Source organism: Vipera ursinii, assembly GCF_947247035.1.
Source record: "Vipera ursinii genome assembly, chromosome: 1".
Taxonomy (NCBI): domain Eukaryota; kingdom Metazoa; phylum Chordata; class Lepidosauria; order Squamata; family Viperidae; genus Vipera; species Vipera ursinii.
The window spans coordinates 37,111,329-37,139,065 of record NC_139512.1 but is presented as its reverse complement, the minus strand read 5'-3'; the positions used below and the strand labels follow the sequence as shown (position 1 = coordinate 37,139,065).

The following is a 27,737-nucleotide window of genomic DNA, read 5'->3' as shown; positions in this document are numbered from 1 at the left end:
TGGAACCACTTTGTGGGCCGGATCTGGCCACCGGGCCTTGTGTTTGACATGCCTGCTCTCTTGTAAGGTATGATAAAAGAATAGCATTTCAAAAGCTTTGGAAAAATTTACTCCTTGAAATTATTTTTAGAACAATTTCTGTAGCATTGCTTCTGAGTTGTAGAAACACTCCAAATCAGAAAGTCAATTTTTCTTCTATTTGCAGAAGTGTGCTGGTTTTCACTGGAAAGGCGCCTGTGTTTTGTTTGGCTGCTGTTCACATACAGCTTTGGCAGGCTTCCCTTGGAGTGCTTACAGTGGATATTGCTCTCACATACAGTAGCATTCCCGTTTTAAGCATTGCAGCCACCCATTTTCTTTAAAAAAAGAAAGAAAAAAGAACTGCAAGAAACTTATTTGAATGACATTCCCTACTGCAGCAACAGAAGGGGGTAACCAAGGGTAATGTCCACCTTATCAAAAAGAGCTTTAAATGGAAACAAACTGTTTTAGCATATAGCTGTAATAGTGAAAACTTTTTAAACAGAAGGAGTAAAGCAAGAAAAGGAAATACACCAAGCACACTGATAGTGCCAAATCAATAAGACAGAAGATGCCAGGATTGCATATTTCAAATCCAGACCAACAAAATGCTAATTGTGCACCTGCCACCAAAAAACAATAACTACATAGCTACAGTAGTTACAAACTGTACTTTGAGCGTTCCAAAATACATGCCTTCCTTAAAAAGCAAGAAAGTAAATCAACATCACAAGAAAAAGGAAAAAGCTAAACAGTATCTGCATCCTTTCCTAAACTAGGGGCTAAACTCAGCTGCATAAGACCACGCAGAGCCATGGTGTCACAGTGATTAGAATGCAGTACTGCAGGCTAACTCACTGCTCACTTCAGGAGTTCAATCCTGACCAGCTCAAGGTTGACTCAGACTTCCATCTTTCCGAGGTTGGTAAAATGAGGACCCAGATTATTGGGGGCAATAGGCTGACTGTGTAAACCACTTAGAGAGAGCTGTAAACGTCTGTGAAGCAGTATGTAAGTCTAAGTGTTATTGCTATTTGCATTCTCTTCAACTGAAACTACATCTTTCACTAGATCTAACCAGCAAAGCAAACTTTCAACCTTTCTCCCTTTTGTTTCTGGAAATATTACAATTAGTGCTGGATTCTTCATTAGCACCTGCTGCATCCTGACTTTCTGTATGACATCAGGTTGTGGCACAGTAGCTTATAATTACTGACATTTTATTTTCTGCATCTAGAAAACGAAAGTAAGAGACTGAGAATCCCTGAAAAATGAGATGTTTAAACTTACCTGCAACAACTCTTACTAGCAATATTAAAAGCTTTTAGTAACCCTGGAAAATATTGCTATAAATTATTTAAAAAGCATACTAGTGCATCAAGTTCATCTACTCTCTGCCTCTCTCTCTCACAAGGGAAAGAGGAAACAGCAAAGAAAGAAGAACCAGCTCCAAAACAAGGGACGACGCTTAATAGTTCTAGAGTAAGCCATTTCATTGTCATATGGAGAAAGCGAGCCTTGGATGAAATGGAAGTCAGAAGAGAACACCTACCATAAAGACATCCATAATCAAAGAGTAAGTTGTATAAACCCAGATGTTTTATTTGTCCAGACATGTATAATTATTAGTCTTTGCTTAAAGATTTTATTTACCATCATTACTAGTTCTTTTGTGGCATTTTTTTCCAATGTATGACATGTTACAATTTTTAAAATTTTGTAAGCTTCCCAGACAATATTAAAAGATATTAGATGTTAAATAAGTAAACAATAAATTAGGGAGGAGGCATCAAGCCTGAAGAAGCTACTCTCAGTGACATCCCACATTTCTTCTAATATATGGCTTTGTCCTGTGCACTGGCATTACTTTTTTAGAAACTTCCCCATTAGAGATGTTTCCTGTTTACACCTCTTATGTTTTGCTTTATATTCTATCTACTTCACTCTCTCCCTTGTTTACAAAGGTTTCATTATGTTTTCAACTAATCAGGAAGGCTGCTAATACACAATTAACATGTGATTATGAAAAAATAGCTTCTAGAAGAAGGAAAAGTAATTAAGTACAGAACACTTTTCAATAAGTGCTCACTTTAACCCATTGTCAGAACACTGTTCAGGTTAGTCCACAATGGATGAAACAGATGCCAAGGGCAAAATGTTAAAAGCAAATAAAAAAGACATTATTTTCCTTGAAAAAAAATTTATCAGTTGCACAAAGCCTTACACAAGAACAGCATATTTCACTTGTTTCTGTTGTGACCTCCAGCTCTTTTTTCCCTTTACTTTTCTGGAGTGCTCTTTAAAAACGTTGTAAAAGAATTATTCATTCTTTCTTCACTGTGAAGCTACAGGGGCAAATCATCATTAAAATGTAAACATGGTTAATAAATTAATCATACAGTGCTTTCATTGTCTGCCTATCCATTTGTGGCAACTTGATCGAAAAACTATGGGACATTTTTCCCTTAGAAGATATGATAACAGCCATAGTCTGTAAGCAGACATAGCCTTCCCCAATATGCAGTACAAAATGGCTTATTTTCGTATTTCCATCGTCCATCTGCTTTCTAGATCCTTCTACAATGTGATTATTAATGCCAGAGAACCAATAATTGGTTCTTTAGGAAACCTTTCTACAAGGCACGAGGAAATCAATTAAAGCTAGTAAATGTACAAGTACTAAACTAGCCATTACCAATAGCCTAACAGGAAGAAACCAAACTGGTTATTACAGATGTATATGAGCACAGTCTTTGCCATATGACCAATTCATATAACAATTCACTCTTCTTACATGATCAATATACATGAATTAGTTTTTATAGTATTAATAGTATTAATAGAGCCTTGGTGGAGCAGTGGGCTAATGCCTCCTTAAGTAACACCAGCTAGTGCAGGTTCGAGTCCCACCAGGCTCAAGGTTGACTCAGCCTTCCATCCTTCCGAGGTAGGTAAAATGAGGACCCAGATTGTTGGGGGCAATTAAGCTGACTTTGTAATAATGCCGCTTGGGGTGTGTGTGAAAGCCCTAATAAGCAGGCATATACATAGAATGAAGGCTACTGCTAAGCTTGTAAGCCGCCCTGAGTCTTCGGAGAAGGGCGGGATATAAATGGAATTAAAATAAAATAAATAAATAAATAAATAATAGCAAACCAAGAATTTGTTCATTAAACTTTCATTTTTAGCGTAGCCGAGCGCATATAAATATAGACTGATAATCTGAAGTACTCTCTTTTTTTTATTCTTGAAAAAAACCAATGTTGCATCAAAATTGGTTTGGCCATTTTAGATCTAGCAATTGTCAACTATGGATTTCAAAGGCTCTTGTGTGCTGATGTTTTAATGCCAAACTTCTCTGGCAAAATAATTTCTTATAGATATATATATTCTTAAAGTACACCCTTGAAGGGGGGAAGCATTAGGGTTTTTTCTCTTTAGTCCCCATCTTCAAATATCCCTTGAATATTAAAAGCTACAGTGTAGCAGAGATCTAACAAAAACATACTGTTTCCTTGCAAAGTGGACACCCTTTAATTGTGCATAGAAAAAATAAAATTCAGTATTCAAATTGCTTCTAAGGCCCAAACTGTTCTCTTATGATCCGTCTTCTATCAGGAAACTAAAACTATCCAATGATCCACCTTCATCTGTTAATTTATGCAAAGGTACATATAAGCACATAATATTTCTTAGCTTAGCACAACAGTAAAACTGGTGAAATTACAACACAAATCACAACTGAACAGATTTATTAATTGCTCCTTTCCTATAGATTCTAAATTGTGTATCCCATTGCAGACTACTTTTTTTTTCTTAACCACTTTAAATACCATTCCATTGGCATCTTAAATAATGCAATTTGCATGGTTTACAGAGAGAGGAATTTTGATGCTAAGACAGGACAAATCTTATCAACCCTGTGAACTTTACTGCCCTAAGAAGCAGAAACAGAAAGCCAGTAACAAATTCTCAATTTCATTTCCAAACCCAAACCTGAAGGCAGTTAGTAACTTGTTTATTGAAATGATTGTTTTTCCAGGAAAAAATCCAGCCTTCACTAATTTTAGTAGTGGAATTAGAATGGGATTAGAATAGAATAGAATAGAATAGAATAGAATAGAATAGAATAGAATAGAATAGAATAGAATAGAATAGAATAGAATAGAATAGAATAGAATAGAAACTGGAAGGGACCTCAGAAGTCTTCTAGTCCAGCCCCCTGTTCGAGCAGGAGAATCTATACCATCTCTGTCTAGCCTCTTTTTAAAAATCTCGAGTGATGGAGCACCCACGATTTCTAGGGGCAAGCTATTCCACTGGTTAATTGTCCTCAAGTTTCTCCTTAATTGCTTCTCTCTTTGATCAGTTTCCAACCATAGTTTCTTGTTCTGCCCTGCTTTGGTGAATAACATAACTTTCCTTTTCTTTGTGGCAGCCCCTCAAATACTGAAACACTGCTATAATGTCTCCCCTATTTCTTCTTTTCTTTAGACTAGCCAAACCCAAACCATGCAGCCGTTCTTTATATGTTTTAGTCTCCAGTCTTAGTTGCTCTTCTCTGAATTTTTTCCAAACTCTCAACATCTTTTTTGAGATATGGTGACCAAAATTGGCTGCCATATTCCAGGTGTGGTCTTACTAGGGTTTTATAAAGCAGCACTAATACCTTGCGTGATCTTGATTCTATGCCTATGTTTATACAACCCAGGATTGTATTAGCTTTTTTGGCTACTGTTGCACACTAATGGTTCATGGTTAAGTGATCGTCCACTAGGACTCCAAGTTCCCTCTCACAGTCACTGTTTTTAAGCCAGGACTTGTGCAATCTGTACTTGTACCTTTGATTTTTTCCTACCTAAATGTAAAACTTTGCTTTTCTCCATAATGAAACTCGTTTTGTTGGATAGGACCCATTGTTCAAGTTTGTCAAGATCTTTTGGGATCCTGAGTTCGTCTTCTGGGGTCTTGTCTACTGCTGCCACTTTGGTGTCATCTGCAAATCTGATGACTTCTCACATCTAAATCATTGATGAAGATATTGAAAAACAGTGGGCCTAAGACAGAACACTGTGGTACCCCACTGCTTACTTCTCTCTATGTGGATGTAGTGCCATTGAGGACTACTCATTGAATACAGTTTGCCAGCCACTACAGATCCATCTGGTGGTGATGTTGTCTATTCCAGCTTTTTCTAGTTTACCAAGGAGTAGGTTGTGGTCTGCTTTATCAAATGCCTTACTGAAGTCTAAGTATACTATGTCCACAGTATTTTGCTGGTTTAGTTTAGTCACTTTGTCAAAGAATGAAATAAGATTGGTTTGGCATGATCTGTTTTTAACAAACCTGTGCAGGCTACTAGTTATAAATTTGTTTGCTTCTAGTTGTTTGCAGATCTGTTTTTTCATTATCTTTTTTAGGATCTTCCCAGGTATTGATGTTAAACTGATTAATCTGTAGTTTCCTGGGTCCATTTTTTTTCTCTTGAGGATGGGAAACACAGCCCTTTTCCAATCCTCAGGTGTTCCCCAGTGTTCCAGGATTTTTGAAAGTGCAATGTGGTGCAATGGTTCTGAGATAACATCTGCCAGCTCCTTTAAAAATTAGTGGTTTGTAAGGGAAAGAGGAACACTTTAAATTGGTAACTTCCAAGCCAGACATCAGCTTTGTGAGGAAAATGTATTTAAAAAGCAGTTTTGAATTCTAAGTCCATAACCTATGAGATTTTTAAGGACATAGTATTATATAATATTTTTTTTAGTTAAAATTATAAAAGCTACATGAAAGGAACACGAATTTGGGTCAGACTATGGTGTTCAGCCCTTTCAATTCCATTCAAAGCAAATCTTCTCTTCACTAAAAAAATGTGACCCACCTAAAATAGCAATATTATGCTGTTAAGTTAAAATTAGGTACACATATATCAGCCCAGTACTATTTATTGTAAACCCACAGCATTTATAACCAGAACCTTAAAAGCCCACCACTAGTACTGTATGTTGAGAAAACTCCTTCTTACCATTTTTATATTAAATGTTGTGAACATTTTTAGTTTCTGCTGCAAGGGTTGCACTATATATCCTTGAACCCCATAGTATCAAGGGCCTCAGTAATCTGATCCAGTTTTGGGTTTGGTCCTGCTCTGCTCCAGAAGACAACTTATACATATTGTTCTGCTGGTGGACTTCCACGGGCAAGAAATCCCACCCTGACCCATCACTGGGTTTCACAGAGTTTCCCTTTCTTTCTGGAATCCAAATCACCGAAGCCCCTTCTTCTCATCTTTCCCAGTTAGTCAAACAGTTGCTTTGCTGCTTCTCTGCACAATGCTCAATCTCCCTCCTCACTTGCTGTAAAAAAAAAGTGGTGAAAGAAGGGTAAAGATGAGCTGGGCACTGGCTGTTCACATTTCCCTACTGGAGGTAATAGTGGTCAGTTCAATGGGGAGGAGATCATGCACCAAGAATAGCAAGAGTGAGGACCATTATACAGCAGCATAAAAATTGTTGTAGATGATGACAAGCAAAGCACCTACAGAGAAAAGTGTTTTGACTCAGTAGTGGACAATGACCCAGTGATTCCCCTTCTTATCCTTATTCCTATTCCCAACGCAAATATGTATTCACATACCAAATGTTGAACAAATCTGATAAAGTCAGTTTAAGCAAATGTTTCCATTTGTCTAACCTTGTGGTTCTTTCATCCCATTTCCATGTTAATTTGCTTTTTTTAAAAAAAGAAAGGGAGAGCTGTATTATTATTCTTACCGTATGTTTCTAACTATGGCATCTAGTACAGAAAGAAATAACTGAACAGAAAGATTGTTCTATGGTACTTTATTTCTGTTCTCTCCTCCAATCACTGAAGCCATAGTATCCCTCAAAGATGTCATTTGGTTGCTACTAAAGTATCTCCAATGAAAAATAACCTGCCACTCCATAAAGATGTTATATCCACTTTCAAACAGATTCTATTACAAACTTGATCAATGTTTAGCCAAAATCTACTTCTTTGCCACTTCCATTCAAGTAATCTAGTCCTACCCTCAGGAATCGCAAAGAAGTCTTCTGCCCAACAGTCCTTGTGATATCTGCCTTCATAATTTCTCTTAATCTTCTCTTCTTCAAAATCACACGTACATTTTTCAAAGATGCCTGAGGAGCGTGAATAGTAGTATATTTGGTACCCTGATCTCGCAGAAATTTCCAGATAAAAATATATTAAATGTAATATATTTTAAAGATAGCATGCTGCTTTTAAAAAGTGTTTTCTCCTTATATCTACTGAACTCTCAAAAGCCATCAGAAAATGAAAAGACCTGTGCTTTGGCAATAGGTTTGTGAAGATGTGAGGCAAGAATAGAGGTATATACATACATTTAATCAGTCATGGGAAATCAGTTTATTATGTGCTGCAATTCAGTATGATTCCTAGGTATTATCATCATTTAAATAGTTTTGCTATATATGTTTCTATTATGTTAAGAAAAACTAATTTTGATACAAGTAACCAGTGGCTTCTAGCTATCACCTCTAAAGCTTCTCCAGACAAACATCTCACAGGAAGCCAGAAGAGAATTAAAAGTCAGAAGGTTATAAAAATGGAAAAGCCTAGAAACAAAAATCTGGCCCAGGGCCCTATTCTCATTCATGCCAAAATACATATAAATTGGAGCCTTGCAAAAGGATAGTTAGACAACAGCATTGCCCACAGTAATATGAATGGGAATTAGATATGATCATTGCATTTTCAACAGCACATCCAATCTTCTCCTCAACTCTCCCCCCTCCCCTTTTAATGGAATATATGACAAGTGATACTGTAACCAAGCAACCAGTTAGATGAAGAGTTTCAAAGTTCCAGCATGTGATCATTTTTTGCTGATGATTTTAGGAGAACAGGATCCAACCAAAGAGGTGATATTCCTTTTCCGATGCCCATAATTATTCCTCACTGCTGTTGGTTTTCTCTTTCAAAGCTTAAGGATTTTCTGGTTTTAAGTTTTCTTGTGCATGAACTGTTGCACAAAACAAAGGGATGTTTTTGTATTGTCAGGATGGAATTATTAGTCACTTGCATATAACAATAATCTCTTCTTCTCTTTTCATATTCTGACTACGACATATACACTCTCATTTTTACATACATGCTTACAGACAAGTTTGTGTTTAAATTCTTTATTGTTGCACATAAAGCCTACTCCTGATGGCAGTAATGCAAGAAAACTGCATATCCCCTTATGTGTACCATAACAAAGCACAAAATCTGCCAAATCCTTTTTGAAAAGGAAGGGCAGTGTTAATCTATTTCAGTTGCCTACTAAAGTAATAACCTTTCCTCTGCTCTAAGCACTGAATGAACAAGATCAGAAAGACAGATCTGTACAGCATAAGTTGTCAACATCATTAGGTAACTGAAATAGGTTAACACTGCCCTTAAGCTGCTATAGCCTTTCTCCTCATCTTGATCCCAATGACCTCAACACTGGTTTGTTCCTCTGCCCTTATCTCACCACCAGTCCAGCCTCGATGACAATTGTTTTTGATTCAGTATGCATAACTCAGAAAAGGATTAATTATCTCAAATTACATACATTTGAAGAAGACCAATCTGAAAGATACCATATTGCCATAATTATACTGGTATGTCTCTGGCTTCTTCTAGTTTTCTGTGAATGTATATCTATGGGAGCAATTTACCTAGGGAGGACCTGCTTTGGGGATCTTTGAACTATTCCCATTTCCTACCTTTGAGCAAAGGGGGGGGGGGGAGTCAGAGGTGAAAGCCAAACAAAGCAACATGGAATGAGTGTGTCTTTCAAATATTGTGCTTCCATCTGTCCAAGCCAATATGTTAATTGGTCAACCATAACAGAAATTAGATCTTGAGACAAATTGGTTCTCCATACCTTCAGTCAAGCAATTTTAGGCCTTTGCCTGTGGTATTGCAGACTAGAAAACAAGCTCTTCTCCTATAGGCAGTTTTTTTATAACAAATGAAACACTGTGGTATATCTAACACCATGTTAGCAAGTGGATAAATTCATGTGACTATACTGCAACTGCCCAAGCCTTTCAATAGAACAAAGCTACCAGTTTTTCAGGTTAGTTTCAAAATAAATATAGAAATCAGATCTAAAACAAATGGAGATGTGCAAGCAGCAGAAACTGTTTTATCAGTTAAACTTTAAGCAGGGAAGAGACCCTTACAGTTTTCCAACTGAGGTAAGAAAGAAGTGACTTAAAAGTAGTTGTTCAACATTTATGGCACAGGTAGACAAGTACAAGCCAACATTTTTAGGCAGGCAGATTGATAAGATGAAGGATAAGATAAGATGAAAGATCCATTCTAATCACATTCTCTAAATTAGGATGTCAGAAACTAAATTATCCTGAATGTGCTCCAAAATATTAGGTTGTGGGTTGTTTTTTTTAAAAAAAAATAATATCTGAATTGCAACTGTGCAATATCAACCATATAAAAATTAAGCAGGGATATTTCTGGATCAAAATCTGTATATTTATTTATTTATTTTAGATATGCAGTTCACTATATTCTGAAGGTTCAAGATGTATTTTTAAAAAAGGAAAAACAAACATTCTGCCTTCCAGTGAAACAGAATAAAATATAATCAAATAGCAACAGCACTTAGACTTAAATACCGCTTCAGAGTGCTTTACAGGCCTCTCTAAGCGGTTTATAGAGTCAGCATATTGTCCCCAGCAATCTGGGTCCTCATTTTACCAACTTTGGAAGGATGGAAGGCTGAATCAACCTTGAGCCAGTGAGAACCGAACTGCCAAACTTCTAGCAGCCGGCAGTCAGCAGAAGTAGCCTGCAGCACTGCATTCTAACCACTGCGCCACCACGGCTCTTAAATAGAGTAAAAATGCTATATTTTACCACTTTAATTTATAGACCTAGAGCCAAGCAAAAGAGCTAGATATTATATACAGGAATATTCAGTGGTAGGAACGGAATTACTTTTCCTATAATTCGTGGCTTTGTGCCTGTATTATATAATAACCATAATTGTTATGTATTTAATATAGATATATCTTGAGGCACTTTCCTAATATTGGTTAAGATTATCATGCCCACAGGTAATGAAGAAAATGCCTGAGGGAATTACCGTAAAACTCTGTATCAACTTTTAGATTAGGAAGCAGACTCAATTTTTAACTCAACTGTGTATTTTTCACAGAGTAGTTATAAGTGAATCATTTCTAATATTTTATTTTATTTATTCAAATTCATATTATTTACTTGGCGATTTATAGTTTTTCAACCATTGGTCTCAAATATATTTTGACTTAGCTGAAAAGCAGGCTTGCTAAAAAATCTCTAAAATATTATACCAAAACAAAATAAACCAATAATGAGTATGAAATTACTATCAGTCTTTCAACATCACACCAGGTAATAGATTGGAACATAGTTGAATTTAAAAGGAAAAATAAAATTAGAATTTAGTACCTTATTAAGGTCTCAGCAAACAGCAGCGCCTGCCTGACCTTGTTTGGCTTCAGAAACAATTATAATGGCTTGACCAAAACCAGATAAATTTTCAACTGACACTTGGGAAAACAACCACCTGCACATTTCCTCAGTTATCTAAAAAGAAAAGCCAGCTCCTAGTTCACACCAATGTCTTTTAGGAAAAGACTAAAAATAAGGTTACAAAATTAAAATAATCAAGTTGCTCAGACTTTGGTAATGTTATCCCTTACTTTTTCAATACATTTTCTCAGTGCTTTTTTTGTAAAAGAAAAAGGTGCCGGAACTCACACATGTCATACAACCTGCCTTGCCTACCCTACAAGGTTCCATCCAAAAAAGGTGCCGGAACTCCGTTCTGAGCGTTCTATGAGAAAAAAGCCCTGCATTTTCTTAAAGAAGACTTTTTTAAAATCTTGATTTCATTTGACAAAATTACCAAGAGCTTGACATTAGTACCAGCAAGCATTATGGCTCTTTTAAGGAAGGCTGCATTGTTTTGCATTCTTGACTTACCATGGCAGTCAACCTTTTAGAAACACAATGAATGATCACCAATGTTATTTACAACAAGAGTAATAGGTAGATGTGCAGGTCAGTCAACTGATTAATGCTATTTCTCAAATGATCAGTTAAGTGGTCAAGAACAGCAAGAAATCAAGTGGCTAACCTGTTTTTTCAGCACCATCATAACTTTAAACAGTTGCTAAATGAATGGTTGTTAAGCAAGGACTACCTGTACAATGCTGCTCTTCACTTTTCTAAGTACCCTTTGGTCTTCAAGAGATTCATTAGTGAAATATTTTCAGACAACTGAATGTGGTGATCTATTTGCACAGTTTTGGTCACCACAATGTAAAAAAAGAGGTTGAAACTCTAGAAAGACTACAAAGAAGAGCAACAAAGATGATTAGGGGACTGGAGGCTAAAATATATAACGAATGGTTGCTGGAATTGGGTATGTCTAGTTTAATGAAAAGAAGGACAAGGGGTGACATGATAGCAGTCTTCCAATCTCTCAGGGGCTGCCACAAAGAAGAGGGAGGCAAGCTATTCTCCAAAGCTCCTGAAGGTAGGATAAGAAGCAACAGATGGAAAGTAGTCAGTGAGAGAAGCAACCTAGAACTAAGGACAAACTTCCTAACAGTTGGAACAATTAACCAGTGGAACAACCTGCGTCCAGAAGCAGTGAATGCTCCAACACTGAAAATTTTTAAGAAGAGACTGGACAGCTATTTGTCTGAAATGGTATAGGGTTTCCTGAGTAAGGGGTTGGACTGGATGACCTCCAAGGTACCTCCCAACATCAATAATAATAATAATAATAATAATAATAATAATAATAATAATAATAATAATAATAATAATAATAACAACAACAACAACAACAACAAAACAACAAATAATAATAATAATAATAATAATAATAATAATAATAATAATAATAATAATATAATTAAGTTGATCTGTTTAGACATTTTATTTAAAAACCTATACCGAATATATCAGGAATACTATGACATAACTGTGCATACCCATGTAGTATACTAAGCTATAGAAATGTCCCACTGATCTTGCATTCAGATGGACCTGGCAAACTCCAAGTAATGTCAAATATACACAGTATTTTGGGATTCTAGGATTTAAAATAGACTTTCATCTCCAATACCTGTGGTGTCATGTAGATTCCAAAAATGTTTGCCTTAGATATCCTAGTCATTATTCTCCTTCAGGCCATTACTTATGAAGAAAGATATCTATAGCTATGTGCCTTTTATTCTAAATTGCCTAATACTTTTACTTGCTGATTGGAAGGGTCTGATACTAAGAAGAATCAAGCCTCCTTATTAACTGGATGGGAATCTGCCACAGAAAAACAGGGCTCTAGGCTAGATTGGAAAGTGAAAAAATATTCCAGAAGAAGACAACAGTAACCAATTTATGCACTGTTGCTATGAAAATGCGTAAACATGTCCTTGAATTTAAGGAGTTGAGCTTGACCATGATCACAATTCCAAAAGATTCTCTCAGTGCTTTCCAAAGGTAATATACACAGTTAAACTGTCCAAAATCCAATTAAAATAAAGTACAGAATGCAAAAATAAAATAAAAATAAAACCAATATATAAATTCAGGCGAGATGGTATCACGGTCCAAACATTCTCTCCAAAAGAACTCCATTTTGAGCTACTTCCAGAAAGCAACTTTATGTCCCTGGCAGGCTTTTCCAAAGGACTGGTGCTGCCACCAAAAACCAATGCCTCAAATCAAAGCTAAGCAAAAGCATCCCAAGGCATAGCTTCTACCTGGAGCCATAAGTCCAGGAGACTTTACTTTAGTAGCTTTTTAAGAAAACGTCTCTTTAGATTTCTGATATCTGATCATTAACAGTTTCTGAGCTGTAAAATCCAAGAAACCACTAGCTGGCAGCACAGAGGGTTTTCTTGCCACTAAGTGGTCATTTGTTTTTGCAGCCCTGAATTAGAATCTTTCTTGCATTCTTTGGAGAATATATACTTTCGGGGAGTATAAGAACAGCTTTTACATCACACTACTCTGTGTTATGTTGCTTTTATCTATTGCATAGTATGCATGGTATTACTAATAGTTCAGCAAGCCTTGTTTTTAGTATAAAAAAAGCTAAACTTAGTCCTCAATATTTATGTCTCACATTATTCTGAGGAAATTACCTCAGCAGAAAAAATGAGTTCCATTTTAACCCTTTTACATTTACCCATTCATCATCATTTTCAGATTATTGGTGTTCTTTTAGTACTACTCTTATGTGCTTGTATTATATCAGGGTTCCTTTGATAAAGAGAGAAGAAATTTTTGTTCATTTGTCCTCTAAGAAGCATTCAGAATATTTCACAATTGCTCTGTTCCATGCACTCTACTGCGGAGAGTGTATTTTTAAAAAAAAAATCAAGCAAACAGCTCCTTACTGAAGTAAAGGCAGCTGCTTACCTATGCGTTAATTACCATAAATATTTCACTTTACTCAATAAAGGACACAAGAGTGAAAATAAAACACTGATGGGATTCATCTTTGCAGATCCATTCCCCCATGTACTGGATAAAACTAAATCTTGTAACATGAGAAACTTGTTTTAATAAACATTGCACAGTCTGTCTTTGAATCTGTGCAACTTGCCTGCCTTCTGTTTGCTGGTACTTTTCTTGTTCAATTTGCAAACAGCTATGTCTCCCTGAGTGCACTATGAAAGTTGGTATGCTGCATATTGAACACCACAGGCCCATCAATTTAGTATGACACAAATTCGCCCAGTGGAAGGATGTTTTGCACTGGGCTATTGTCCACAAACCATTATTTGTCGAAAAACAAACAAAAGGGGAGACCGTCTGCCAGTCCTTTTACAAGAGACTTTCCCACTTTCTGAAAATGTGAGATAATGAATAAAAATGTTCATTACGGAATTATTCACTTTTCTTCATGATTCACATCCCAGTAATTACCATGACCACTCTAATAAAAACTGCTACAAAACGAAGGTCAACTAGCAGTTAGAAGTGTTCATTTTCATTTCAATGTATTCATCTCTGGCTCTTAATGGCCTCATTTTCTCCTATGCTCTTTAATAAATACCACTGAATTACAGGTTAAATAGCTAAATTAAATTATTGCAATTACAGCGCACAGAGCACTGAAGCTGGTTTACCTTTCCCAGTTCAATGACAGGGGGAAGTTTCAATGGCCTGAGAATTCTGATTGCTGTCAATACACAGATTGTTTGAAATTTATGTTTAAATGGTCAGATATTTGGTTACATTTTCTGCCTCTTTTGCACACACCACTCCACAAATCCACCCTGGACACTTTTCCAGGAAAAGGGCTGTCATGGTTACAGCAGGAATTCAATTTTAGGACTGGACTCAATATAATGATACACAGGATCAACCCCATTTCTTTTATGCATTTCTTCATTATTTCCTTTTGCTCAGAATATATTTACTCTGATTCAGTAGGTTTTACATGCAGAAGAGACTTAAAACAGAATTTTGCAAGAACAAGAACTATCTCATTTATTCTAGTAACTGGAAGTTTCTAGGCATTAGAGAGTTTTGAAGAGAATAAAGCATTCCTTCTCTAGAGAATGTTTCTGTCCCTTTTTGCTTAAAATAATGTGCTTTTTTCTATCATTCTAACTTGTGGTCAAACCTTTATGCTGTTGATACAATTTGATTACAAGCTGGAGTGTAGCCAATTTTGGTCACCATACTACAAAAAAGATGTTGAGACCTCGGAAAAGGTTCAGAGTAGAGCAACTAAGATGATCCAAGGCCTGGAGACTAAAACATATTAAGAATAACTGCAGGACTTACTTAGGTTTGGCTAGTCTAAAAAAAAGAAATAGGGGTGACATGATAGCAGCATTCCAGTATTTGGGAGGCTGCCACAAAGAAGAGCTGGTCAAATTATTCTCCAAAGCACCAGAGGGCAGAACAAGAAACAATGGTTGGAAACTGATTGTTGTGATTCAGGGTCAGCCTGTGGGTTCGGCAGTTGGGTCGGACAATTCAGAGGAGGAGGGGGGTGTTGGAGAGCTTGCTGAGGGTGTTGGAGAGCTTGCTGATGAGCCAGGCCCCTCAGCCAGGTCCCTCCTACCTGGTTATGACACAGACCCAGCTGTGTGAGCCTGACAGCGTGGATGAAGATGACCCACAGCTTCAAGGACGCCCGACGCAGGAGGCAGTCAATCAGGAGTAAACAGAGGAAGGCAATGGGGCACCTCGGAAGGAGGCAGAGAGAAGCCACGCCCTGAACTGTTTAAAAGGGGAATGCGTGGGAGGGCTGGTTTGCTGAAGGCAACCGTTTGAATAGCTCCTGTTTCATGGTTCGTGTCTTGTTTTTGCTCTGTTTGCTTTTGTGTCCATAAATTTGGCAGGCTTAGTTCCAGCCTCTTGCCTTCTTGTAAAGGGCAACCCCTTTACAGTAGTAGGCTGGTACAGAACACTGATCAAAGAGAGAAGCAACCTGGAATTAAGTTCGTAACAGTGAGAACAAATAACCAGTGGAACAGCTTGTCCTCAGAAATCGTGGGTGCTCCATCACTGGAGGTTTTTAAAAAGAGACAGTCACTTGTCTGAGATGGTATAGGTTCTCCTGCTCAAGCAGGCAGCTGGACTAGAAGAACACCAAGATCCTGTCCTGTCCTATCCTCTCCTATTCCTAGAAACCTTGTTTGAAAACCAGCATATAAGTAATATGGATATGGTAAGAAATAAGCACAATATATTCTATTTTTTTTACAAAAAATTTAATAAAGAATCTGTTCTCATGTCTTTACTCCATATTTTCAAGCAAAGGAACTATAGCCTATCCATCAAAAATAAGGGGGACAGAACATGAATTCACACACAACACAAGCATACCCAAAAACAGGGACACAAGGGATCTCCTCTCACCAGCAAGGTATATAGAACTGGTTCAGAAAGCAACTTCAGAGCATAACTGACTCCATTTTTGAATAAAAGGGGAAATTCTTGAAATTGCTACAAGTTTTTACTGTTAAGAAAATAATGCAACCTTGCTCCTTTGCAACAAATATGAAAAGAACAATTTAATAAATTTGAAGGTTTAAGCTGCCATCAGCCTGCAATTATTTTACATGAGCAAATTAAAAATGTTCATTATTTAAATATATTCCTGCATTTATTTACATAGTCTCCCTCCTTCAGCTTAATTATTTAACATCCTCTTATAAGAATGAATATCTTAATAATGAATGCTGTAGAAACTGTTTTTTTAGGGTTTTGCTTCCAAAGTTTATGTGAATTTCAGCTACATTTGTTGTGGAACAGCTCCCCCTGACTACATCATTCCTAAATCTGCAAAAACAACATAGAGTACAACTAATGAGGGGGAAAGGGAAGGAATTTTTCCCAATGTTTGAATATTTAGATACAATCAATCCTTTAGTACTATTAATACAAAATATGCATGCAACTTTTATTGTAAGCCGCTCAGATTCACTTAGGTAAAATGGACGGTGTAGAAATATGATAAATAAATAAATAAACTTACACTTATGAGGTTTATTCCCCCCAAAAGTATTTATTTTTACCTATTAATCCACCTGAATGAATGTCCCATCCTAAATGGAATCATCCTCATATTTTTTGTAGGTTGTTCAAATGATTTATTATTGTATGTAATTAGCAACTATATGTGCATGATATAGACATGTGTAATAAGTATCTGCCATAGCATCATTATATTTAGACAGGGCATACATATCAAAAGCGGTATTTTATTAAAAAAATACCTGCTAGGAAACTTAGGTTAATAACTTAACTTAATATGAGTACCTGGTTCATCATAAATAGTCAGATTTGCAACAGGTAAAAGGACCGAAGAAAAACAGCTACACAGCTCATTCCCTCTCATATACTTTTTAAAATTCTCATTTCTAGGAATATAATGCCTGGGGGGAGGATAAAGAAAAAAAACCTACAATATTTAATGTTTTGAAAATCAATATAAGAAAGAATGCAGCTCATTTAAGATGTGACATTTATTCATGTTTTGACACAGCATGAATGATCTTGAGTTCATGTAGTTTCTCTCCTTGTATCTTCCTGTACCTTTTCATTTGTGACAAATTACAGTTTGCCATTACATCAAAATCATTGAACTATTATTTGCATTTGCCTTTCAACCCAGAATTGCAAAACATTTTAGCCTGTCATCTAAAATTCAAGATCACTAGAAAAAAGATGGGAAATATTACTGCAAAACAAGAGAGGGAATGTCTTGATTCTCTTCTACCAGCCACAATGGAATATTACGGTATATATCTGGCATACCAGACTCCTTAGCAAAAATCTAGACGACATGCAACTAAAAACGTCAATAAAAAGAAACTCTCTCCCACCCCAAAATTTAGTGATATGCCCTATATACAAGATTCAGAAGTAATAAAACAAGACTAGCAAGAATAAAAACAAATAAAACCAATAGACTTGAATCATTCAAAGGTAACAGCAATTAAATATAAAGGATGACCTACCAACTGACCTTTCAAAACCTATGGATACAGATCTCATTGTGAGAAAGAATAACCAAACTTCTTTTGAGCCAAGCATAAGTGCAGACTGGTCCATCTGACAAAATGCTACCAATTTTCCCCCTATATCATAAAACACACCTGTAATAATGTGTATGACTATACATTAGAAGTGGGAATAGAGGCAAGAGTTACAGTTGGATTCTTATATATTATATAATCTAAGGATGGGATTTTCAACTGTTGACTTCTGAGGTAAAAAGAATTCAATAGTTTACATCAAAGATTACATCAAAAACAGCAAAGACTTTTTAGTTGGAAGAAGCATTTTCTGCCCCAGACAAATATGCAGGTAGCTCTATGGACTTTTTGATTTGGTAATGCAAAGGCTATCTTGCAAAACCATGTGCACTCTTTATCAATCACACCTACAAGAATACATGGACAAAGAAAGGCAGGTTCACACTTGCCAACTGGCCCAATTAATATTGTTGTAAGATCTAGGTTGTGAAATGGGTGGGTTGGTGATAGTTCACACTTATAGGAGCAACTGTTCACACTTTTGTAAGAAATTCCCCTTGGAAAATGACGTGTATTCATCCTTTGTCACACCCTTTTCTCCTTGTGACAAGCTTAGGATACACTACTGACTCTTTGTCATGAATGTGCTTTGGCATTTGATATTCCACTAAATTGCACACAGAAAATAATGTCACAACACAGAACACAGCTACATTTATTAATTATTACAGAGGGGGAAAAGAGAGGTATGCACAGCTACTGTTTTTGTGAATAGCCACAAGTTTATCAGAACATTTAATCTGGCCTTGTGTATATTTCCAAAAAGAAATGAACACCCACACGTTCTCCCCTTTATGGTTACATCACAACTTAGCCCAATTCTCCCACATTTTAGCAATATTACAGTGCTAAAATGGCTTTACCTGATAGACAAATAGTACTGTTGGGCAGAAAAACTTAACTATCCTTCCCTCCAACCAGTTATCTACTAGAAGAAGGACAATTACTTCCTCTTATAGATAACCTGATTGGAGGGGAAGGATAGTTAAGGAAAAGGTTTCCTTAGAACCTCACTATTTTTAACTAAATTGATCATGGAGGTGTGCCCTATATTCATGGACCAGGTAAGAATGTTGAGTTCTGCTGTTGTTGACAGTTCCTACTGATAGTTTTGAAGTGACCTGAAACAAAGTTGTAGTTTATGTGATATGCCATTAATGGAAAAAGATTTATTCTACTATATATGTGGGAGTAAAAGTAAAAGTTAACAAGGAAAGAAATTCATAAGTGCTTTAATAATACTGTTTCATAGTTTACACATGGCAGAAACAGCAAAAATTGAATTACAGTGCTACTCAACAATATCCAAACTCCTGAAATAGAACAGAATAGGAGAGGGTCTTTCCTCTTAGAAACTGCCACAACATCCCGTCCCTCTCCTACCCCAATTCTTTGGTCACAGTGAAGAAATCTCAGGAGAAACTAATAGGCTTTTATGTTAAAAGAGCTTGCTTACTTTTGATACTCAAGGTCAATTACTCCACTTAGAATTTCTTAGCTCTAAATGTAAATTATGTGCATTATGTTCAAACTGATGAATCTTGGGATCCTAGAAATTATACAACTGATCCCACAACTCTGAAATCTACCTATATATTTTCATCTGGAGTAGCTTCATTATTTGAACTTTATGGACCAATGATTTAATTTATTGTAATGCAGCTTTTCTACATGTTTGAAGTATTTACAAGATGTACTATTTAAAAGTAGTTATTGCTTCTGACTAGCTAGCCATTTCTATTTACAAATATCACCTGAATTTGTTGTTAAAATCATTTTTACTGTCCCAGTTTTGTCTCATGAGTAGTAGTATTCTTATTGACCTTCCACACTTTAGCCTAGTGTTCTTGCGCTCTATTAATACACATTTTCTAGCTTTCATTCATTGAACATTTGAAGGTAAAAGCTTTAAGTCTCAATAAGTTATTTTTTTCACAAAGCTTCACAGAAAACTGAAACACATCATAAACAGCAGCATCTGATAACTAAACTATTTTGCACTGCACTCTAGTTCACACTTCAATTATTATAGGAATGAAAATGTAAATGCTCCCTGCACACCCATGGCTACCATGTCAAAGACTCCATCTAGGCTCGCCTTCTATTTGACATGCTGGTTTTGCACAAGCAACATATTTTACATTGTATTTAGAAGAAATGGAGAATATTATAATGAGACAGCTCCAAGTTGGATGTTATTCAACACTGAGTATAGCATACTCAACAGCCATGAATGTATTCTTCTACATGTGAGACTACTACATTTTTTTCCTGATAACACTCATTATCAATTATGCAAGTATGCCATCTTGTTCAAGCCATGGAAATCCATGATCAGATTTTTTAATATGGTCTTTGTATCAAAACAGACATACAGACCACGGCATTTTAATTTTTTCACCATGCCACTTCTCAAACCTAAATTGTCTCCCAGTGGTTCTATTAAGTACCTATAAAATGAGTGCAGAATTATAAGAAAAATTTATAACCTCATAATTTTCTCTACCTTGCAATTAGAGATTTAATCCTCATTTGAACTAAATGACTTTCTATTTAAAGAAAGGAAGTCAGAATTATAACACGCGTTGCCTTTGTTGGTTAGTACAACTTTTTCTTTTTTAAACAGAAATAGACAGCTACAGGGCAAACGTCTTTCTAAACACCTTTGGCATAAAGGGAATGAATAGCACATTCCAACAAAGAATTTTGAACAATATTCCATGAATAAAATGCCAAAGTGATGAACTGGCAAGAACAGTAAATAAAATTAGAAGAAAAGAACTTTTGGATTACAGCTCAGTATGATACCACTATGGGCAAGGATGCTTAAGACAAAGGAGAAGTTAGAGAAAGAAGATTAAATACAGTTGACATTTCTTTGGAAAAGAGCTGGAGAGGTACTGTTGGTCAGGATTATTAATTGGCTAGCAATTTACAGAGATTTTATTAAATGTCATAAACTCCCATTGAGTTTATGAGCCACACATTCATACCCCTCAATATTTAATCTTAGTTAGCAAGACCTTTCCTGCAAGGAAAACAGATGTTGCTTGTGAATTTATGTGATATATTTAAAAACTGTTCCTTGATAATAAACATGCTGAAAGAATTTGTTCAAAGGATCTAGGCAATGGACAATCATTCCATGTTTTTTCAGAAATGAATGTCCAGGGACCCCTGAGTAACTCCTTCATATTTATGAAAAAGCAAATAGATTCGAATATCAAAGAATATCAGTGTAAAGTAGCAGTATGATTTGCCTGGGGATGGCTGACTTTGAAGTGCGAGAAAGCATCCCTTCTTTTATTCAGGTGTCAGCCCAATCTTTCCCCCAGGTCAGGAAAAGGAGAGCCTGAGGCCTAAGCACAAAATGAAGAAACCCTATAAGTAAACCAGATTAATCAGCCTCCCTGGGGCTCTAGCTTTTGATGACCCTTCTCTCCACACCCTTATTCTTTACTCCTAGTTACCAGCATAATTATCTCACTATTATATAAGTCTAGTTAAAATTAGAATTTATTAATAAGATGGAATCCTAATAATCTTGAGGTTTGGTCACTGCTGGAATTTACAGTCACAATTTTGTAATTGTAAAAACTGCCAAGACCTGAAATCGAAAACAAATAGCTATGCTTGGTTTATATTAATTTTAATCTTGTTTTTTTTCTGCATCACATCCTTACCACAGACCATTTGGGCCAGTATTTCTATAAAATACACATCAACCATTTTGACAGAAATTCCCATTTCAGTCTTGCGCATCTCCATTTGGAAATATTAGGAACTACGTGAAGGAAAAGAGCTAAAAACCCAGGACAGCTGCTGGCAGTTAAAGGGGTAATACTAGGCTAGTTGGAGAAAGAAACTGACAAGTTCCTTTGTTCTATGATCAATCATTCAATGGCTATGTTCTCATAGACTGAATTTAATCCTTTTCTGTGGTTGCAGAATATACAAAATTGTACACTAACCACATAGCAACAGCACTTAGACTTATATACTGCTTCACAATGCATTACAGCTCCTCTCTAAGCGGTTTAGTCAGCATATTGCTCCCAACAATCTGGGTCCTCATTTTACCGACCTCAGAAGGATGGAAGGCTGAGTCAACCTTGAGCAGGTGAGAATCGAACTATCAGCCAGCAGTCAGCAGAAATAGCCTGCAGTACTGCATTCTAACCACTGCGCCACCATGACTCATAACACACTGCCATTACACATTTAGCCATAAGAAATTAACCAGTGTCAAAACTTACCAGGCATAATGTTGTATAAATGCTGCTGCTAAGTTGATAGCTGTCTTAATTAAGCATACTGTATGAATACAGTTGATGATTCACAACAAGTAGCAAATTTAAACCAGCACCAGATAATATAAATGTATTCCCATGATAACTATGCTGCAGTGATTGGAGGCCCTAGCAACCATCCTCAATGTGACAAGAACAAAGGTTAACAGCCAATATCCTGCGTGTTAGCCACTATAAATATGTGGATCATTTGACCAATCATATTTATTTATATGCATACTCCTGACAAGCAACCAGACATTTTATTATGTTCATTTTATTAGCTTCATTTTTAAATATGTTGTATTTTTTTGTAATATAAGGGAACTTATTCCTATGTAAAAGTATTAGCTGATCATTGAAGGAACCAAAATATCTGTAGCCTAATAATCAAAACTGTGCTATGACTTGATTTTAAAATGTAAATCAGGTCTTACCTAAAAATATTTCTTTTTTAAATGTAAGTTGGTAAATATGGCTGTTCTGTTCTTATATTTGGTATGCAAAAGACAAGAATTTACATGTGCTTCCAAACTTAAATAATGCATGTCTGTCTAAATCAGACATGTCAAACTTGCGATGTCACGTGACATTGCGTAATGCAGGGCTTTTCAACCAGTGGTATGGGTACCACCTGTGGTACATTGGCACCTGAGAGGTGGTAAGCGACCATCCTAGAAAAGTAGTGGGGGAAGTGAATGAGCTGAACCGGTGGCAGCACCACACAAGCCTGAGCGAGAGATGGCTGGAGCTGCAGGGCTGTCAGGGCTCAGCGGAAGCACCAGGATCAGCACTTCTTTGGGGCTGTCAGGGTTCAGTGGAAGCACCAGGATCAGCGCCAATCCTGGCGCTTCTGCTGAGACCAGAAGAAGCGCCGATCAGCTGGAATGTTGCATCATCCCCAGGGTCTTGTGATTTACATTCAGATGCTTGGCAACTGATTCATATTTATCATGGTCACAGTGTCCCAGGGTTATGTGAAGTGACCAAAACATGCGGCAACCACCCAGCAGACGGGGGGGGGAATAAAAACCAAACATACCCCCGCCCCACCCCCGCTGCCAATCCTCAACAGAAATGCTCACAACAATGAAAATCTCAGACAGGAGGAAGAGCGCTGCTTGGTGAGCAGGCAGGTGTCTTGCTCGGCTGTGGCTTGGGGGGCACTTTTTTCAGTACCATTGTAACTTCGAGCAGTCACTAAGCAAACTGTTGTAAGTCAAGGACTACCTGTACTTCATCATTTTTTTCCTTTTTGGGGGGAGATTCATCACGTTTTTGACACCTTGCTAGGCGACTGGTGGTACTTGGATGTTGCCATATCCTAAAAGTGGTACAATGGGTGAAAAGGTTGAAAAGCCCTGGCACAATGTATTGGGATGATTTTGCCATTGCTGGCAATGGGGTGGGCGTGGCTTCCACATGACACATCCAGCCTGTGGGCTGGCAGTTTGACACCCCTGGTCTAAATCCTCTCCTCTGTTCCTCTCACTCCCACATTTTTCTCTACTCACACACTCAAATGCACAGTCCAATATTACCAGCTTGTCCACTGTTGTCCTACAATAGCTACTTTACATATGCATGTTAACACTATACTTGCAACTGCCTGATAAATTTCCCTTTGAGGATATGCCCTAAATACAAACTTCTAACGGAAGTGTGTAGTATGGATAGAGATAATGCAGAGTTTGGAATCACAACCTAGGACTCTAAAAATCAAACTCAATATTATACTTAGTTTAAAAAAGTAAAGCAGACCATCCTTTTCTTCATAAAAAGAAAAATACATTCTGCCACGGACGCGACACAATACAGATGTCACCAGAATTGCAAAACAAGTTCTTAGTATTTTAACACTATGGAAATCTATTTATATTTCCCAGCTGTTTCTCCAAGGTGCCATGTGGCATTATATTGCTACATACCTTCTCTACTGAGTCAGCACTACATCTACCGGTAAGTGGTTTTGCCCATTCCAGAGAATCCCCGTGTTATTTAATTGCAGTTTAATAGGCCAAATCTGGCAAAAGCCCTTGCTAGCCTCTGCTTCTTACACTGTTCTCTTCTAGGAGCTCTTTAAACATTAAATAAGTAATTCTCTAAAGTTTAAACTATTTGCCTCTGTTTTGTTTGAAGCAGAAAGGAAAAAAGAATACAGCTTGTAGAAATTCTCAGGAAATTCTAATCCAAATCAGCCCAGTTCCATTTGCTTCACACATTTCCCTCCACACATGTGTGTGTGTGGGGGGAGGAGAAAACTTAATCACTTCAGGGAAAAATTCAAAGAGCAGCTATTTGATCTGTTAACACTGAAATGAACTTGATGCATTTGCTATGATTATTATTTGTATATGTCTCTGGATATGTTATACACATACACATATACCCACATTTATGTATATAATAAATTTATTAAATTTAAATATGAGAAAATTTTAAAACCTCATTTGAAAGAAACTGTAGCTTTGATTTGCATTTTGAAAACTCAAACCCAAATCCTAACAGCAGCTGCTCAATGTCAAAATAATTAGCCTATGCAGATGCAATAGCATACTCACTGCTCCCATCATAGCAATAAACATTACCAATAAATAATTTAAAACTATGTATGAACTATGTAAGAATATGAATATGGATCTATATACCAAAAGTTGTTTCTGGGTCAGAAATCAAGTAGATTTTTCTATCCGTTACAATAAGCCTCCAAGTTTACATTTTAATATTATTCATTTAGCATTCTTCAGCATTTGCCCCAAGCAAAATTACAAGAAACACCTAAGAAAGATTTCAATGCAGGTATTAACAGCTCCCACCCATTGGATGAAATGACATCATGCTAAAAGCAGAGGATTTTCCTGTGTCTTGGCTGTAACAAGAAAGACAGCTAGTTTGATCTTGTCCTCTGTCCCACAGGCTGCCTAAGATATACTGTGTAGCTTCATTGCCCCCAGACTCACAGTCAAAGCCCCAAATAAAGCTTAAGAAATCTTAAGAAAGGGGCAATATGTGGAACAGATTAAGATGAAATTTTAGACTCCTGAGTTTTGAGATTTCATGGAGCCATTTCCTCTAAATTAAATAAAACAAGAGAAACTTCCTTACATAAACTTCAGTTCAGAAACACCTAGCTCTCAGCATCCTCCCAGCCATTTAGCAGGAGTAATAACTTTAAATGTCTGTGCATTTGTGTAAAAACAACTGATTGTATTTAAGCTAATCAGGAAGCTTAAGACTGAGAAACATGATTGAACTTTTTAATGTAAAATTTTCAAATTTTTATTTTTTCAAATTTTTTCACTTGTCAATTACCTGTAAACACCTTTCATTATGAATACCTGCGGAGCTACCCTAAAAGTATCCAATTTTCCTGATGCAGTTATAGTGTGTAGAACAGCTCCCCATGTGGCTTGCCTAAGTATAAGTTCTAAGTACAGAAGCTGTTTGCTACATCCTCCACCATGCCAGCCAAAATATATACATGTTCTTAAAAGATCTATGCTATCTTGCACTTAAAGCAGCCATCTATTTTTGGTTATGCTACTATCTCTGCCAATGCAACTAGGTGAAAACCATATTAAAAAATGCAACTGTCCCAAAACTACAATATTTAAATGGACTGCAAAACGTCAGCTTCTGCTTAAGTGATCAGTTGCATGAACAGTAAAAAAAAAACGAAAAGGAAATCTTTTCCTTGTCTGAGAGATAAAGAGAAAATAAAGTATAGCACATACTTCTTCCTAATGATATTTATCTTTATTCTTTTTTTAGAATTAAAATACTGTCATTTTCCTATCGAGGGGATAATTAATTCCTATTTAGAATTAGGCAAAAGAGAAGGGAAGAATCATATTGTCCATTTTCAGGCACTTTTTCCTGAGTAAAGCACAGATGAATTAGGCAATGGGCATCACTTTGCCAAATACAATTCTTTTTACTATCCCATAACTTCAGTGGGAGGAAGCTAAACATGTATTTAACTCTTTTAGTAAAGTCATCAAGAATTACAGTACAAGTGTTTCCAACTTTATTATCCACTCTTAATATAAGACTTTAAATGTGTTTTTTTCTTTTTTTGTAACAGCAGTGAATTAATGAATAGGAGATAAATATGAGACAATAGAAGCCAATATTCTGGAGAAAGATATCAAGAATCATAAAATAAATTGGTTTTGTTTATTTTTGGCAGTCCATCACTATCAAAGTCCACTAATAGTATGGCCACAAGACTCTATATCTGTATATTTATAAACTGGATGAAATTATCATAAATTGTTATCTTGGCTCTCTGTCAGTATGTGTATGAACTGTATTTGGCACTAAATATCTATCTATTGACAGATAGCTATATCTCAGCAGCCAATGCTGTCAGCCACTGCTGATGAGGGCTGGAAGACACTTTCATCAAAGTAACATCTGTTTTCAATTTTCATTTATAGATGTGGAAACTCTTCAGCTGGACATTAATCATTCTCAACAGCAGCAATTAGATATGTGAGACATATCAGAACAAATCAAATTAGCCTCTATCTTAAAAAAAACCCACTGAAATAAAAGAGAAGACCAGAAAGCAACAAGCTTTTATGAGTGTAGCAAAAACATTAAAAGAAAATTAAGTACATCGTAATAGTATTAAAACAGGTATGTTTTCAAGCATTAACTGTTTCTAGTCAGGCAGAAGAGAGACTTTTTCCAAAGTCCTTAAGAGATTGACTCTCTGTGTGCGTGTATGTATACATATGCATGTATATTGTATAACTCCCAATTTTTAAAGCAGAAAATGTATTTTGACGGTGGAAGAATTTGGACCATTTTCAAAACCATCGGATTAGACAAGCGCTACTTAAAATTTGGAATAAAATTAGAAAACAAAATTTCATTAAAGTACCAGTCTGGTTGTCCACCCTTGAAGCGATAGTCTACCCAAATTTGTTTAATTTGGAAAACAGTACTACATACAAGGATATTACGAATGAAATGGGAGAACTGAAATCTAGACAGGAACTGGAGCAACAAGGGATAAAATTGGAATGGTGGGCTTACCTACAGACACAAACACGATATGGGAAAGATAAGAAAGTGTAGGGGATAAATATTCAAGAAACTGCATTGGATAAAAATTTATTGGGGCCAGATGAGAAACAAATAAGAAAATTGTATAGTTTGCTATTGGGGTACAAAATGTTTGAGGAACAAGTTAAAGAACCAATGCTGATATGGGCTAAAAATTTGGGACATGGCATAGATTTTGATATTTGGCAAACTCTCTGGGATAGAAATAAAAAGATAACGCTGGCCTCAGCTTATAAAGAAAATTTATATAAAATGTTTTACCGGTGGCATCTCCCCCCAGCACGATTAGCCAAAATGTACAAGACAATATCCCCTAGCTGTTGGAAGTGTTCCGAAGAATTAGGTACTTATTTCCATGTTTGGTGGTCCTGTAATAAGACGCAAAAGTATTGGCAAAGGATTCGGATATGGTTAGAAGAAATATCAAGACTGAGTGTAGATTATAGACCAGAATTTTTCCTTCTAGGCATAACAACAGAGAAGCATACCAAAGAAGAGTTATACATAATGATACACACCATCACAGCAGCGAGAATGACGTTCGCCCAGAAATGGAAAAACAGTGAAATACCGGACGAGAGTGAAGTGATAAATAAAATTTGGGGGTGCGCAGAAATGGACAAGTTAACTTTGGAAATTAAAAATAAAGATCAGTCAGATTACTACAAAATTTGGAATAAGTTTTACTCATGGTGGGAACAGAAAGGAAGGTCACAACAGAAACACACAGGGTGCTGATTTCACATAT

At 36.4% G+C, this 27,737-nt stretch overlaps 1 protein-coding gene and 1 long non-coding RNA gene across 7 annotated transcripts in view; one reads left to right on the top strand and one right to left on the bottom strand.

Annotated features, from left to right (window-relative positions):
* BCL11B (BCL11 transcription factor B) overlaps positions 1 to 27,737 on the bottom strand; it is a 150,571-nt gene that overhangs the window by 26,037 nt on the left and 96,797 nt on the right. The gene's annotated exons all lie outside the window — the stretch shown is intronic.
* LOC310632114 lies at positions 898 to 27,707 on the top strand. Of its 2 annotated transcripts, XR_014490772.1 has the most exons (4): positions 898 to 1,032; positions 1,436 to 1,597; positions 26,356 to 26,557; positions 27,456 to 27,707. It is a non-coding gene; the product is annotated as an uncharacterized lncRNA (long non-coding RNA). The 2 variants fall into 2 exon arrangements; XR_014490773.1 differs by lacking the exon at positions 27,456 to 27,707 and having other exon boundaries at positions 26,356 to 26,736.